Below are 16,947 nucleotides of genomic sequence, written 5' to 3'. Positions count from 1 at the left end.
ATACTGGTTTACAGATTGCTGTGCTGAAATTGTCTCCTGGGAAGTCTGAATTTGTACAGGATGTTCAGATACAAACATGGTTCAGAAATAGTGAGGTTCTCTGGAACAAGCTTTAAAAAGCTTCCCAGTGGAACTAATGCACAGAGGTTTTAATATCTGTGCCTGTTTCTTACTTCACAACTTGAAAGGGAAGATTTCTATTTGTCTTGTTAAATAGTAGATGTACTCTCCTACATAATATCTATTGTCACAGTGAAATTTTGAAAGAACTGGCTGTACATAATTCAACTAAATGAACTCGGAAGGTAGAAAAAATTGTTTATGCTGAGGTGCAAACTGTAGATGGTAACATCAGTAGTTCACCCAAGAGGTTTAAAGAAGGCATTAAAGAAGGTTGCTTGGGTCAGAACTACATTTTTCAATTTCTTAAATATTACATGAAAATAAGAATGTTGTAGTCACATAGAATGAATGTAATTATTGTGTCCTTCAGGATACTTACACTTTTGCTGATTTTTGTTAAATGACACTCATACCCTATTTTATTGGTGTAATTTTTAAACTTAGTGTAAAATTAGGAATCCCAGGATCGTTCGGGTTAGAAAGGACCCCTGGAGATCATCCAGTCCAACTCCCCTGCCAAAGCAAGGTCACCTTAAAGCAGGTGACACAGGAGCCATCCAGGTGCATTTGGAATGTCTGCAGAGGAGGCTCCATGCTCTCCCTGGGCAGCCTGTTCCAACCTCCTCATAAAAAAGCTCTTCCTTATCTTGAGGTGGAACTTCTTGCATTTTAGTTCATGGCCATTGCTCCTTGTCCTGTTTTTGGGCACCAAGAGTCTGGCAGCATCCCCTGACACTCACCTTTGAGATGTTTGTATGGATTGATGAGATTCCCTCTGTCTTCTCTTCTCCAGACTAAACAGCTCTCTGAGTCTCTCCTCATCAGAGAGATGCTCCAGACCCCAAATCATCTTTGTGGCCTCTGCTGGACGCTTTTCCAGTAGCTCCTTGTCTTTCTTGACCTGTTGAGACTAGAATTGAACACAGAACTCCTGATGTGGCCTCACTAGAGCCAAGTAGAGGGGAAGATCCCTTCTGCTTTCTTGCTGGCCCCACTCTTCCTGAGGCACCCCAGAATCCCAGTGGCCCTCCTGGCAGCAAGGACACTCTGCTGGCTCATTCTCAGCTTGTCATCCACCAAGACTCCCAAGTCCTCTGCAGAGCTGCCCTCTAGGAGGTCAGCCCCTGACCTGTACTGGCACCTGGGGATTTTCCTCCCTAGGTGCAGGACCTTACACTTGCCTTTGTTGAAAGATATGTTTATCTCCAAGTTCTTGAAAAAAATTGGAAAATTCACTGAATGGAAAGAAGGGTGGAGAGATTTGGGCATAGTAGCTCAGTGTTGTGGGTGCATAATTAGTACCCTATATACTCTCCAGTGGTCATATTTTCCTTGAAAACCAAATCCAAAATGGATGACATGCAATGGGTAGGACTGAGAAAGTACAGTCAGCTGGCAGATAATGTAGCATTTGATTGTAGCTATACAATCTAGGGTAACAGAAGGACAACAGGTTCAGAGATTTTAGAGGCCTCTAATTATCTTAACAGAGAACTTGGAAATTAATTGTGTGAAATTCAAAACAGAGGATGAATTGCTATTTGGAGAAACATGATTAGGAGAATAGGTGCAAAGAATAACTTTGACCTGCTTCTGTGCAAAGTCACAGAAAAATTGTTCAAAATTAACTTGAATAGCTCTGGAAGAGATAAATCATAGTAATTCTTAATCAGATTAGCACTTCTAGATGAGCAAGGCTTTTTTGGAATGTCTGCAGAGGAGACTCCATGCTCTCCCTGGGCAGCCATTTAGATGTTGTTTCACTGTAAAGCATCTGTGTGGGGGCTATTGACTGAACAGCTGCTGCTCAATTCTTTTAGTATTGTCCTTTCCTCTTTGCATTAAATAAGTTCCAGAAGTCTGAACTTTACCTCTTAACATGCCTTTTGAGAAATGACAGGGTGAATCTGAAAAGATTTTACCTGAGGGTGAGAGCTTAGATATGCCAAACAGGTTTATTTCTTTCTTTTTGTAGTTGAAGAGTAACTTCAGAGATGTAACTTAAGCTACATACTGTGTTTGCATACTTATAGCATGTTTTAATTGTATTGAATCACAAAAAATGCACAGTGGTGATTGAATGATACTTGCAGAAGCATTACCTATCAGTGACTGTCTCATGTCTTGCTCTAAGAAAAAGCCATGCTACCAATTGCCAAGGGTAGGATTTAAAGACTGTGAGATAGTATATTAAAATATGCCGTTAAAAATTTTGGCTTGATCATGAATCCTTATGTTCCTAGAATTTTAGCACTTTTGAACTTTTCATTTATACTGATGTCTATTTATATAGGTTTATCTTCCTTTATGTCAGAATGCAAGCTTTTGTGCATAAGAACCTGCATAGAGAGCACAGTGGTGTTGGCCACTGAACAAGTCTGCGTACAGTACATTAGCAAATCATTCCATCTGCACTTATATGCAGGAAAGAGGGGAGGGGAGACTAATCCTTTCCTTGGTTTTTAAGTGTATTTGTCTGAAATTGGTTATGAGGCTTACACTAAAGATACTTCTCCAGAGAATGTTAGTCCTGTGGGGATTTTTTTTTAAGTCCGCTGAGAGAGACTCATTGTGGCATAGGACCAAGATGTAGGCCAAGTGGAAATACAGCAAAGTGATTTAATAGAAAAGGTAATTCCTATTCAAACTGGATGGTCCCTTATTCATTTCCTCGGATTATCATCAAATTTATGTCACCAGCAAAGGAGCTTTATTGAGTTTCACAGATATATTCCTTTTGCTTTCATTGTCATTAGTTGGCACACTGACATTTTCATATGTGTCTCAGCTAATGCCTCAAAATTACTCCATCTACAAATGTAACAATTGAACAGATAATTTTAATAAGATTCAGCTTGACTTCAGACTGCACTCCTTCCTTTCTTTATAGAATGCAAATTGTAACCTGTTTTTAAAGCCGTGCAATGCAGTGAACTTTAATGGGATTTGACAACATCATATTAAGCACAACAACTACGCATAATGTACCGAAAAATTGGACGTGAAATTGGAAACATAGCTGAGAACAAAGTAAATTTACATGGTTTGGTAGTTTGAATGTCTGATATCATATTCTCTCATGCAAGCTCCATAAAAAGCAAGGGATTTAACAATGGATATCAGCGGAAAGTGCTTTTAAAGTTAAAGCTGATGGATGGCTTGTCAAAAAAAATAATTGCATTGGTTGGAAAGTCGGGATGCGTGCTGAGGGGGAGAGAACAGGATATACAGAGAGGATGATGGGAAGTGACAGTGGTCTGTCAAGAAGCAGTGGCTGCCCAGAGAAGTGTGAAGCCAGAGCTATAAGGTGGCAGAGTAGAACAGGCTGTCAGAGCGGGAAAGTGGCTTTAATACCCTGAAAAGCAAAGGAATCCGCCTGTCAGCCTTGCTCAGCCGTGCTGAAAGAGGAAAAGAACATGGCATGAAGTTAGAGACATTAAACGGGAAAAAAAGAGAGGCCAATGAAAGCCAGTGAGGAGGGGTGGTGAGCTGTTATGTTTTTTAATAGACAAATGACACATTTCTAGGTGCAGCAAGAAAGCAAACTGTCTAAGAAATTTAGAACTGATTAGAGGCTTTTTTGAAAAAGAAATACAAGATGATCAGCATCTATTTCTGGCATTTTTAAATGTACCACACAGCCCTGTGACCTTCCCTTCACTTCCCTCTTGTGTAACTGTACTTGCCCATTGCTTCTCTGAGAGGCAGAAAAGGTTTTGTTATGGAAGCAGCTTTGTCCCAGTAAGCATTGGAAGAACTTGGTGTTTCAACCAAAAGGAATTGCCTCCGAGGTCTCTTTTTAGCCATTTATAACCTATTGGCTTATAAATCTGATTATCAACCTAACCAAACAGTTTTTCTTTGAAATCTTTTAAATATTGAGATTCATTTGGCTATACATCATTACGATTTTTACCTGGTACTAATGCAGTGCCACAGATTGCAGCACTCATAGATTTTAAAGGTTTTCCACAAATCTGGGAACTTCCTTTGTATTTTAGAGGTTGTAGAAAAAAACCCTTGAATAACTATCAATAAAGGTTTAAAAATAAAATCAAATCAGTAATTTTGAAATACATTTTCCTGTTGTAATCTGTTACAAATATCTTGTAAGGAAAAATAGGAAAAAGAGTAAAATACAAAAATTTTAAAAATATTTATGTAAATTGTACATATATATATTTGGTATAGGATAGTGCATTAAAAGGCACTGTGCTTCATAGCTGCTGTGTGAGGAAGGCATTAGAAACACAGTCCATACTATAATTTCCAGTGGGTTGCTTTAATGTAACTTAAGAAATAATGTCCAGTAGAAAAATTCAAGTAAAAAGCAAAGTACAGCTTGTGCACCAGCATTCAAAAAATGCACATTGCATGTTCAAGTTCTGGAACACAAGTTGAAACATACTGAGTGAAATAGAAGCTGCAGGGAAATATTGTTAGGTAGATTTCAATACTTTTCTGGATTTGACTCAGTTTGTAATTGTGACAGAAGTTATAAAATACAATTAAGTTTCTGGGTGTAGTTTCACAAAATTTATTCTGATTGCTGTTTCGAAATAAAATGTAAGTTTGCAGTTCTCTTGTGAAACTGGAAAGGAGAGAAGTTGCTCTTTGGTCAAAAGCTCTTCTGGATTTTGGGTCAAATGTCATTTATAACAACAGTCTAATTCAAATATGGACTTTTCAATATGTCTGTCCATATAATCTTTCATGGTTTATTTCTATTGCACTGTGTTGAATAGGAGAATTCATTTTCTATCTACAAACACATATTATCTAACAAATGGAAAACAATTATGTCATGATTATAATACACAGACTAAACCCCCATATGATTGGTTACTCCCATAGTATTCTTGCTTCTTTTGTTGGATATCATGTGTCTGAAAATTTATTGCATCCTGAAGCAGAAGACCCCCAGTTAAAATGTTATAAGCATTATGTTATTAGTCCTTTGTCGAAACAACAGCAGAAAATTGAGAATATTTTAGCACAATGGAAAAATCTAGTGTTGCTAGGCATTTTAAACATATTTTAAAATGCTGTATTGAAAGATAACATTGTTTGCATTTGAGAATCAACATGTTCATTACTGTCTTTTATGTATTAAACACTGAATGTATTTGCTTTGGGAGATAAATGATGGCCCAGCTTTTAAGGATTCTCCATGCTGAACCTAAAGGAAAAGACATTTTCTTTCTTATGGGTGCAATTTCAAAATACATAATGAAAAAATTAAATAAGAATGTTCATTGCTCCCTTCTCTCATTAGCATCTAATGTAAAATTACAAAACTAAATAAATGACGAAATTGCAGCAATCCATACCTTTTATGATTTATGTCTAGATATTTTATGAGGTTCTAAATGGTTTATGATGTTATAGATTGTATTTTTTTACTCCAGACAATTTTCCTGTAGTTTCTGTTGCCAGTACCTATGAGTACATTTCAATACACACACACACACACATGTATGTGTGTATATGTATATATATGTATATAGTCTAAGCAAATGCATGAATGATAAAACTCTCTACTTAAACAAAATGAGGAAAAAAAAAACCCAAACCCCAAACCAAACAAAAAACTCCCACAACACTCCTTCAGTGTTTGAATAGCATATTTTGCTTGCCAAGTAAGGTACTTTATTTATTCCCTTCTTTAGTCAATAAAAGCCCTAACTGGCAGGGAATGAATGCATTAAAAAGTGCTCTCTTTGCTAGGCACAAACCTGTGATGTTAGACCTAGAGCTATAACCTCTGCTTGTTTTTCCTTATTCCTTAGACATTCAAAAAATCTGTATGGTTGCTTGCAATATAGTGTTTTTGTGTATTAATAGCTCTTTTGGTTTGCAAATAATACCTCTTTGTGTCACTTTGTGGTTCCAGAAGGGTCACTGGTTTTTTACACTCTAGGAAGATTGCTGCTGTTATCTGCACATCCATTGCTTGGATAGGAATGGGATTACATGATATGATTTAAAACAGTATCTTCTGTATTTTATTCTTTCCACAAGGAAATGACCCTTTACCATACACAGCTTAAATAAATAAATAAATCTTCTATGATATATAGTAGTAGAGCATTTGCCTTTGTTACCTCAGAAGTACCTGAATAAAATGTCTTACTAAGCAAGGTATAAGGTGAATGAAAAGAATAATAAATCAATAGTTCTCATCTCAAGTTTGGAGCACCATATATAATGCTACTTGTTATCGGTATAATAAAATGAATTTAATGAAAAATCTAAATGTTAGCATTTAGATGGCTGTATTTTGGTAGCTTGGAAATAGGCTTTGAAAGGTCACAGAATCACAGAATACGCTGAGTTGGAAAGGACTCACAAGCATCATCGAGTCCAACTCCTGGCCCTGGCACAGGATAGCCCCCAAAATCCCAGCATGTGCCTGAGAGCATTGTCCAAGGACTTGAACTTTGTCAGGCTTGGTGCCATGGCCCCTTCCCTGGGGACTGTTCCAGTGCCAAACCATTTGTCAATGACCTTAGAGGTTTTCTCCAACCCAAATTATTTTATTATTGGATGATTGTCCTTGTCAAGTTTTAAACTATAACAGTGTGGAAATCACTTTTGCCTCTGCAGCGAGGTCAAACATATGAACATGTAGGGCCTAAAAGAAAGCAGAGAAAATACTGGATTATAAGGAAATATCTCAAGCCCAAAAGGGTTCTCATTCATCTCATAATACTGGTTTTATATGGAGTTAAGAGTATTATTAAGCAGCATATCCTCAATTACTCAGGTATTTATATGTGTTTACCTGAAAGACTTGAATGCAGAAATTGGTGGTAAGCTGGACTCTGAGAGGTGATGATGTCTATAATTTTGATAGAAATGTTGCATATTTCTAGTTATCCTGTGTAAGAATATTGCTTATTTCTAGACAAAATTCTTTCTTCCTTATAAATTCCTTATAAATTGAGAAAGTAAAACTTACACCTTGGAACAGGTAACTCCTAGCAAGTAAGGAATCAATTTTCTAGAGTTGAAAATGCCCTGACCTTCCATTTCATTATGCTTTACTGCTGATCTGCCCACCCAAGATCCTCATATGAATTTCATCAAAAGAATTTTGAAAAATTTATTTCTGTAATACCCTATGGGGTATGTAATTGCTTTCAAATAGGAAGTAGAAGATCAACTTTCTGTTTGAATGACTCCAGGTCAAATTAAGATATGTGACACATCAAGGAATTTAAATCATACATCTCAAAGACCTCCTTTCTCTCACTTCCAAAATTTATATGTATTTTACTTTTGGTGTCCAGTTATATATATTCATATATATGTGTGTATGTGATTATTGTGGGGATTAAATATATCAGTGTTTGTAGAGAAAACATGCAGAAAACAGCAGCATGTGATATTGCAGCAATAGACATGTTAACTTGATTTTTGGGTCTTTTATGGGTTTTGTAGGGAACCAGACACTATCAAGAACATTCCCACTTATGGTGATCGACAAGGCAGCAGAATTTTGAAGGTTTTGCAGCAGGCCTCCTTCTCTTAGTAAGATCTTAAAACAACAGAGCTACTTCTTAGTTTGTCTTAAAAATTTAGCTTTTCAACTACTAGAATTTTCATGTCTTAGAGTATTTCCTTTGTTTTATTAAGTATGAGAGAAGGTATATCTAGATTGTTTATTTCTAGCTGGTGTAAAGGATCAGGTGAACAAATGTATTGGATGTTAATGAAATGAGGTCTGCACAATGCTTGAACCTGTATCAGTTGGATGTGCAGTCTAGGGTTCTCCAGCCTGTGTTTCTCTTGCTAACCTCGTCAGGGTTTTGGTCAGATTTAGGTATGTAAGCTGGTATAAAAGCATTCTGTCATGCTAAAATGAACAGTGGTAGGAGCTTGTGTCTTTCTATTTTAATTTATGGGAAAAAATTGCCCTCAGATGACAACAATGCATTTTTCCCATTTGTGATATTTAGTAGGGAAGGGCTGGATGTACACGTGACACGGGGCAGTGGTTTAATAATTGAAGCAGTTCTGGAACAGGACTTCTAGAGTAGTTGACTGTAATGAAGGGTATCAGAAATTTGATGCAGAGATTTCCTCTCTTGTCATCCCCTTGAAGAGCTGGAGGCAGGCATGCCTGATTAGGCATTAGGTACTGACTCATCTCTAGCCCAGGACAGGAAACAATAATAAGATGGTATGGAGGAAAAGCTAGTTGCTTTTATCATTAGGTCTTACAAACTTCTACCTGATATCCACTAATGATAGAAGCACCCTAATAACATCATTAGAAGGTCTGTTTGAAATATTAGTAGAGAGGATCAAAGCCCTGCGAGTTTGCTCAACCAAACATGACTGTAGCTGCATAAATAGCAGATACAAACTTCCATTTCTTTATTGAACAAGTCATGTCCTGAAGTCTTCTGTAACTCACTATGAACCAATATTCTGCTTACTGTTTTTCTGTTATATAATTTTATAAGTCTTAAACTTTGTCAAAAAGGTCATGCAATCCATTACTATTTCTATTCCAGGTGTTTGGTTTTCTTTAACATAAATTAATTTTTTTTTCCTTTAGACCCCCTGTGTAACAAAACTGAATCTAACTAATGTTAGATTCTTATTGTTCATCTAGTTTATCTTATTCTTAATATAGCTGAATGTTTTCTTGGCATTCTCTCCTCCCTTCTCCCTGTAGGTGTGGGGTGTTTTATTCTACTGAATTTTGTGTTTCCTTCAAGCGAGAAAGGACCCCTAAAGATACAAGGGCATTGAAAAATATAAAACTGGTGAAGATAAATGGCAAAAAACACCATGCATAAATAAAATACCCCCTTCTCCCTCTCTCTCCTTCTCCCCCCTCCCATCCCAAAATGAACAATGATTGTGTGGTTGAAGACCTGGCTGAATAAGTATGTCAGGTACTGATTGGAAGAATGATAAATGGAGTGACCTAACAAAGGATTGACTTCTCCAAAAGACAGGCCTTTTTTAATGGATGGAAAGGGAGGAAGCCTCATTTAGAAGGGAAAGGCTGTTGGCAGTGCAGATATGACAAAGGGGAAGTCGACAACCATTGATTTACGTTCGGGAATGACAGTTGAAAAATTCAACAATAATCATGACAAATGAGAAGCGATGCAGTCAGAGGAAAAAATGCCAATACGTTAAGCCTGAGAAGAAATGCCAAGGTCACAAGCAAAGGTTCCCAAACTTCTGCTTTTGACAGCCTTAATGGAAATATTGGAAAAGATTGGGTGTACAGGTTAAAAAGTATGGTTTGGAAACTGGAATTGTAGGCGATGCTAATTAGCGTTTGTTCTTTTCAAGGTGGTCATATAGTGCCTATAGTAGTGTTGAGTCAAACTGATCATTAACAGACTGTTCTACTCCAGAGTATATTTATTTTTTCTTGAGGAACTGCCAAAATAAATTAATAGCAACAGGCAAACAATCATGTCCCTTTTAAAATATCGCTTTGCTGCCTAGTGAATAAAGTAAATCTGTAGATTTCTTTACCCCAGTCTTACGAATAGTATAAAACTTATTTAAAAAAAAATCCTTCAAGTATGATAGTAAATAAGTTTATAAAATATTTAGATGGAGTATTCAGACCTGAATATATAAGTCTGGCATCTGAGAAATCTTTGCTAAATGTGAATCTAAACAGAATAGCAAAATCTTGTAGTGATGAGGTTTTAAAATAAACAGTGCCCGGCTTATTTTTGTTTTTCAGTTTATTGAAGCAGTTAGTGGAATGAGCAGACCATGTGTATAAAACAGTTTCCTACTAGTGCATTAGATTTAATTATGTTATTAAGTAATTTACAAAATTGCAATATGCAGATAGTCACTGGTGTAATGAAATGAGCAGCTCTCTGTTTACTTGAAAACCTGAGAACACAGTACTGGTGAGAGATACATTCCTACCCAGCACATCTTATGGAAATGAGTGGGAAGGCAGTGAATATCAAAACCTACTTTATTTGTGTAGTATTAAGTGGCACAAATTGCTTTCAGATCTATGTTTCCAAATATCCTATGATATGGCTTTAAAAAAACCTTAACATTTTTTCCCCCCAACAAAACTGACTGTATATGGGGATAAAAATAAGAGCTTCTTAATCACAAGAAATGATCAGTTTTATAATATTTAATTATTGTAGTACATCTCTCAAATTAAACTGATTTTTAACTCCTGACTTGTAAAGGGTTAAGCCCTCACGCATAAGTACTAATTTAGTACGCAGTGGTCATTTTAACCTTAAATGTACTGCAGGCAATTATACATTTAAAAACAAATCCGAAATGCAATCTGCACAAATAATGCCTGAGCTCAAGGGTAGGGAAAAAGACACACAAAAAACCTCACCCCAAAAACAAACCCAGAAAGGTTGTAAATTGCTAGGACCTGTTATTTGAGGTAAACCTGGATCTGTAATGGGTTTTTACTATCCCACTTGTACCGGGGGCTGCAAAGTGGAATATAAGGAAACTAGCCTCTTTAGATTAAACATTTTCTAATCAGCTTTATCACTCATATCTGAATTTATCTTATTTGAGGAAAATGCCAATATATTAGCAAGCATATATGATACACAAGGTGACCCTACCAACTTAATGACATAATACATTATCCTTAATGAAGTCAATATCTTGTCTTTTAGCTGTCTGTCTATTGGGGCGATTAATTGCAGTGTCATTAAAGTTAGCTCTCTTTTCATTTGAGCTTGACAAGTCGCATAAAACTAATGTTCTTAGTTATCAGCCACTGGAATAGGATGGAGGATGGAGGAAATTGTAGGACAAATAAGGGGGTACTGCAACAGCTAACTTGAAGGAATTTTTCCAATGACTGTTTTCCAAGCCTTCTATTGCCGACTATGCACTAATAGTTGGAACATTTGGAACAGAATTATCCAGATTGGGACTTTGCTTTTATGTATTGAGCTAGAAGTAGAACATAATGAACTGCAAACTATCAGAGGCCACTGTGTTATTAAGACATCAGGACTGAAAAATTTGCAGAAATAGCCCCATGAGTAAAGTTAAATGAGATTATGTATTCTAAGTTAATGCAATAAACAATATAAAAATATGTATTTTTCTCTTACTGTGGAATTTCTCATTTATCAAAGTGTGAAATAAATATGAAGCAATTTAGGAAATGAGTTTATATGAAATAATGGCTTTGCATCTTTGATAAAACAAGTTTCAGTCACTAGTGATGATAGCAATGAAGCTGTGGTGCCCGGTGCTAATTGTAGTGCAAAAGCATCACTCCCTGCCTTCCCCCTACCTCTGAAACTACAAGACAGGATGGCTGTAATTTACAGTGTGTTATCTTTGTCTATAGCGGCAAGATGATATGAAGTAAATCAAGGTACGAGTAATGAAAGACTGAAAATTTATTCCTTGGAGCACACTTTAAAGTGTAGTATCTGTTATAGTGGCACTGCCTGAAGACCCTGAAATGAGACTTGGATGAAGGGCAATAAAGAAGCATAGAGGCTCATGTTAATGTTGTTTGTCTGAGGTTAGTAATTGGGTTCCACTGATGAGTTGTGTGAAGACAAAGTGAGAATCCTAGCAAGTATTGTAAATCTTACATTGTTGGAACAAGAAGCAATCCTAACAAATATTGATCCTTCCTGTGCCCAGAGGCGAGGAAGAAAGCAGCATGCTGCTGAGCCAGTGTTGTTTCAATAGCACCAATTACCTTAGTGAGGCTAGTGCTCTGCATGAAATCCCACCAGGCTCACAAATTGTGAATTATCAATGATTAGGCTTTTTAGATATATCCCCTAAAATCATGCCAGGTTAGCTTTCTGTATCAATTCTCCTTTCAGACCCCAAAATGTATCTCTTAAAAGCTTTTATTTTCAGCTTTTAAAATGCTGCGGATATATTTCAAGTACATTGTGTGCACTTAATCCTTTCCTTCCCATATAACCCCTTCTCTCCCCAACCCCCCTCACCTCCCCCCCCCCTCAAAAAAAAAAACAAAACCAAAAAAAAAACCCTGATCCTGATCTCATGACACCTGAAAATATTCTTGGTAATATTTACCGAATATTTGTTTGCTGTTTCTAATTTACATTAAGAATTTAAAAAAACCCATACATTGCGACAGTTTAAAAGGCCAATTTTAATAAAACCTCACATTCTGTTTCTGAAACTTTGGTTTAATTTTTACTCTAGATCCATATTTCTTCTAGAGAAAACTCTCAATCATTATTAAATAATTTACAAAATTACAGTGTGCTGGAAAATTGATATTCAACTCAGAATTCATATGTAGTTAAATGCCTGTGCGTCCATGCTTGCTTTTTCTCTTATCTCACTTGAGGTTATTTTTCCATATACAGTGTGGCTGTCAAAATTCTATATGAAGGAAAGACTTCTCCTAGTGTGTGAGGGAGGGTGCCAATAGTAGTCTGGGTGTTCCATCCTGGCATTGTGACAAGTCCCTGTGCTGATGAGATGCAGACACGAGCATGCTGGGGGCAGAGAACGGGAGGCAGAGGTCAGTGGGACACAGAGGAAGAGATTGTCCTCCTGCCACCTTCTAGTGCTGTGCCCTGTCCACTGGAGCACGCTCCTGTCTTCTGTGGTGTCTGTGGTTATTGATGACTTTAAGGCCAGTTGGAGCTTTATTGTAAATTCATGGAATCTCTGCTGTGCTGTGTGAGAAGGGACGCCTAGTAAGGCAGAAGTGTAGTGCACCAATGTATATAATTGCTGCTGGTTTGTTGCTGGGTGGTTGGCACTGTTAGCTTGCTACCTGTGTCTGTCTTCTAGGGAATACCCTCCAGTGTGCTGGACCTCCTGGCAGGAGCTCTCTTCAGTAAAGGCCTGTCTTATGCAGAGGAGGGGACTTCCCCATTCCTATCAATTTTTCCTATATCCATTCCCACATTATCTCTTCTATGTCTCTTAGACGTGCTTTTGATTTGTCCTGATGTGCCTTCTGATTTTCCAGGCTGATAGATTCTCAACTGAGCCAGTTCAGAGAGTGGCACAGCAACTGCTTACACTTAACCACGTGTGCTGTGCTAGCTGAAAGGACACGAAGTAATCTCAGGGAAAGGTTCTCAACTGGGATTTTTTCCTTCTTTTCCTTAGATAGCACACACGGACTGGTTTAAACTTGGTTTTAGTGGTGTTGGCACCACTAAAGAGGAGCTGGATAGACTGGAGGGTCTCTGTGCTAAGGAGTGGGAGTGACCTAGGGCTGAGTTGGCTGGATGTGCATGTTCCTACCACCTGACAGCTGATTTTGGAATGTCCTGTAAGTGTTTGTACGTGAGCTTGCTAGAGGTTTCCATGCAGGTTTGGAAGATGCTGTTAAAGGCTTTGTGTTTTTGAAGCATTTTCCTGCAGAAGACGAGAACCTGCACCCACTGTTTAATTGTGTGCTTCTTTCTCAACTGATCAGAAGCCAGCAGCAGTTCCAGTGATTTAAAGTAGTTGTTTGATAGGTTTAAGAATCCGCATAAATGGTATCATAGCTGCACAAATAGCATTATGAGAAATTCCTGTCTTTATTGTATAATAATAATAACATAAAAATGCTGAGCTTTATTGCTGAAATGGAGCTGTGAAGTTGGTGGCCTGTATATGTGACACTTAATACTATTTAGAGTTTATTAGTATGGTACACATAGAGCTGAACTCTCTCTGTGTTGAAACATTTTAATTGCAAGTGCAGGAAATACCAGGCTATGTTCAATAAAACTACACAGGATATTATTGAAACCATGTTTTTTCTTTGGGTTCACACACCTGTTGGAAGGAATTCTGCACCACTTATAATATTATTAAATATAGTTTAGTACAGCATTAACCAAACTGGGGCTTTGGAAAGAGGAGGTGACTACAGTAATGGTCCATTTTTAGTATGAGAGTTTCTCAGTGTTGCAAGAAACTCTTAATGAGGAAGGCAACCATGAAAGTAAGTATGTCAACAAAATTGAGTTAGTTTATTTCTTTTATTGTTCAACTGTATTTGTCTACTATTCTCGAGTAATGCAGTTTTTCCAAAAGGAAACACTATATTTTTAAAGTATTTTGTGGGTAACAATATATATCAAATTGAACTACAGGTGATTGACCCACTGAAACTTATAGTGAGCTATCACATCAAAGCTGCAGGTTAAGGGAAGCTGCTTTTTTACAGGAGACAACCTTTTCTATTTAAGAAGCAATGCTTTTTCTTCATGTATGCTAGTCTTTAAACCATATAGCTTTGATCCATCATTCTCCCTGTGACTATAAAATACTTTTAATTGCTTATGTTTAGACATACAGAACCTGTGATCCTCCTAGCCCTACATGCCAGCAACAGTTCCCTCAGCAACTTCAATTTTGCATCAAATTCTAAAGAACATTAGCAATTGTGATGGCAAACAGTGATTTTTCATTAGTTTTTTTTCTCAATTAGCTCTTAGATTTTTCAGGATGGGATGAATGTTTTATCATCTTCTCTTATTCTGAGATTGGTGACTATTCCTCTTGATTTGAAACTTTCCATATTTACTTACCCTGGTCATTGTCTCACTCGTGTTCAGGAGTTTTAGTGGCTATTTAAACTCTTTCATTAGCATAGATTATGGTTATTTCCCATGCTGAGTTTACTAGAGTAAGTGTGAAATGTTATTTCCTTGTCCCACATTTGATTTAGCCCCTTTTAGCACTTTCAAATTATTTAAGGCATTCTGATAGTCTCTGAAAACCCAGATGGCTCTAGAAATCTCAGCCTGGCACTGTATAATATAATTTCTTCAGTTTACACTGCCACCACAGGACACAGTCAGTAGCTGGTGCATTCATTCAGATCTTTACTGAGAAATTTAGACACCTATACTTCATTTCTTCTTGAAATTTTATGCTGTTTCTGAACTTGGTTCTGTGATCTGAGTCACAAACTCTGTAAACGTTAAGACTAAGATTTACCCGATTTAATTACCTTGATAATAATTTTGCCATGGGAGATTCTTCTGGACCAATAGTTGCATATATTTGAGTTCTTCGGATTTGTAATTTTTTTTCCTCAATGCAAATAAAGGTTTACCCTTCTCCCCCATATGTGGGTATGCAAAATCTGCATCTATTGGCCACAAATATTTTCAGCTGCAAATTAAGAATGCATACTAAAAACCCCATGTTTATTTACAGATAGAATGATGTTTTTATATTTTTATGACACTGATAGGTCGTGAGTATTCATTTTTGCCACCTAGCTCCAGATACCCATCATAAGAATGTAGCTGTTAATCATACGCTGATCTCTTTTCCTAAGCCTCAACAAGAAACTAGGGACCACTAAAAACATGCTCCCTTTCATTAAAGAGGAAATTATTACCATATATTTTTGTAATAACCAGTAACATTTCAAATTACTCACATTTATAGCTTGTAATCAAGTTTATGTTTAACCTCTAATCCCCATGAAGTAGGTAATGACTGGTTTGTTAGTTAACCACTCATGGGAAGTTAAGGGCAGTTAACAATCTACCAAACCAGTCATTAACTACAGTAGTGACTGATTTCTCAGGTGTTATTGGTGTTATAAACTTCCTTCAATGGTTTGTAACAGAAATATTAATTTGTAAAGGAAAAAAGCATATTTCAATTACTATGCTGTGACAGGCTGAAATATTTGGTAGTTTCATTTTATTTCCTTTCTTTTCTTGACCCCACCCCCATCTGTGCACTAATCAATATGCAGAAGAGGGAGAGGTGCTGGCAGTAGTCTTAGACTGAATGTAGAGACCTTCCAGAACAAGCTCAGTGGCAAGTGCATTAATAGGATTAGTACAGACAAATATGGACAGCCTGGATTTCAAACACTCTCGGATGAGATTTCCTGCTGGTAGGTAAATATGTCCTCAGTAGTGCTCAGAGCCTGTAGCAACAGTGTCATGGCACTGGTGTATTGTGATATAAATGAAAATGATTCAGCATGACATGTGTTTTAATTATGTGTTTCATTTCAGTACTTTTTGTTCCATATTCTAAAGCATCCTAATTAAAACATAGTGTTCCACGAGCATGGCTTTGACGTAGAATGAATGAGTAGACTGTTTAGGTATCACACTGAGGTTAAAAGCAGAGTCAAGCTAAGAATTTTCGTCACTTACCCAGGTTAGCTCTTTCTTTTAGTTTAAATGCCTTGATAATGAATTATCTAGCTGTAAAATACCTAATTTCTCCAGATGAATAGCTACTAGCTTTTCTCTTTCTAAAATTGTGCAGCAGTATGGGTTCATCCATCCAGCATATGGGTTAATCAGAGCTAGCTTAGACTACTAATAATTAAGAACTTTCAATAAATGCCTGGTACCTGATCTCACGTTTGCTACATGTTCTAATTAATCTGAAACTCATATGAAGCTTAATTAAGAGGATTCTTTTTTGGATCCCAGGCTTCAGAAGGTGTTTGGTATTTTTGTTATCCCACGAGCTCTAAATTTATGGAAAAATAGACTTGGAGTTTTGGTAGCTTTCATGCTGCTGTATGCATATTTTGTATGTTCTAATAATCTTTGAATAAACCGTACTCTTTTCCTCTTTATGTGAGAGACATCAAAAAAGAAAAGAAAGGAAAAAAGTAGCAAACGTCTTTCTTCAGGATGAAGACTTTGGTTTCAATACAGAATCACTTGAATTACATTTAAGTTCTTTAGGATTCCCATTGAATCCTAGTCTTCCTAAGTGGGGAAAAATTCCTAACTTTTTTGTCTTATATTTAGGATAGAAAGTATCAGCATGAAGCTGTTGAAGTTCTCTCTTGTTTCTCTTTTTATTGCACTGTTTCTCACTTACTGTTCTCTC

At 36.9% G+C, this 16,947-nt stretch overlaps 1 protein-coding gene across 6 annotated transcripts in view; it reads left to right on the top strand.

The window, feature by feature from the left end:
- LRMDA (leucine rich melanocyte differentiation associated) overlaps positions 1-16,947 on the top strand; it is a 640,335-nt gene that overhangs the window by 287,241 nt on the left and 336,147 nt on the right. The window lies entirely within an intron of this gene.

Source organism: Sturnus vulgaris, chromosome 8 (assembly GCF_052056855.1).
Source record: "Sturnus vulgaris isolate bStuVul1 chromosome 8, bStuVul1.hap1, whole genome shotgun sequence".
Classification (NCBI taxonomy): Eukaryota; Metazoa; Chordata; class Aves; order Passeriformes; family Sturnidae; genus Sturnus; species Sturnus vulgaris.
This window is presented reverse-complemented; position numbering and strand designations above follow the sequence as displayed.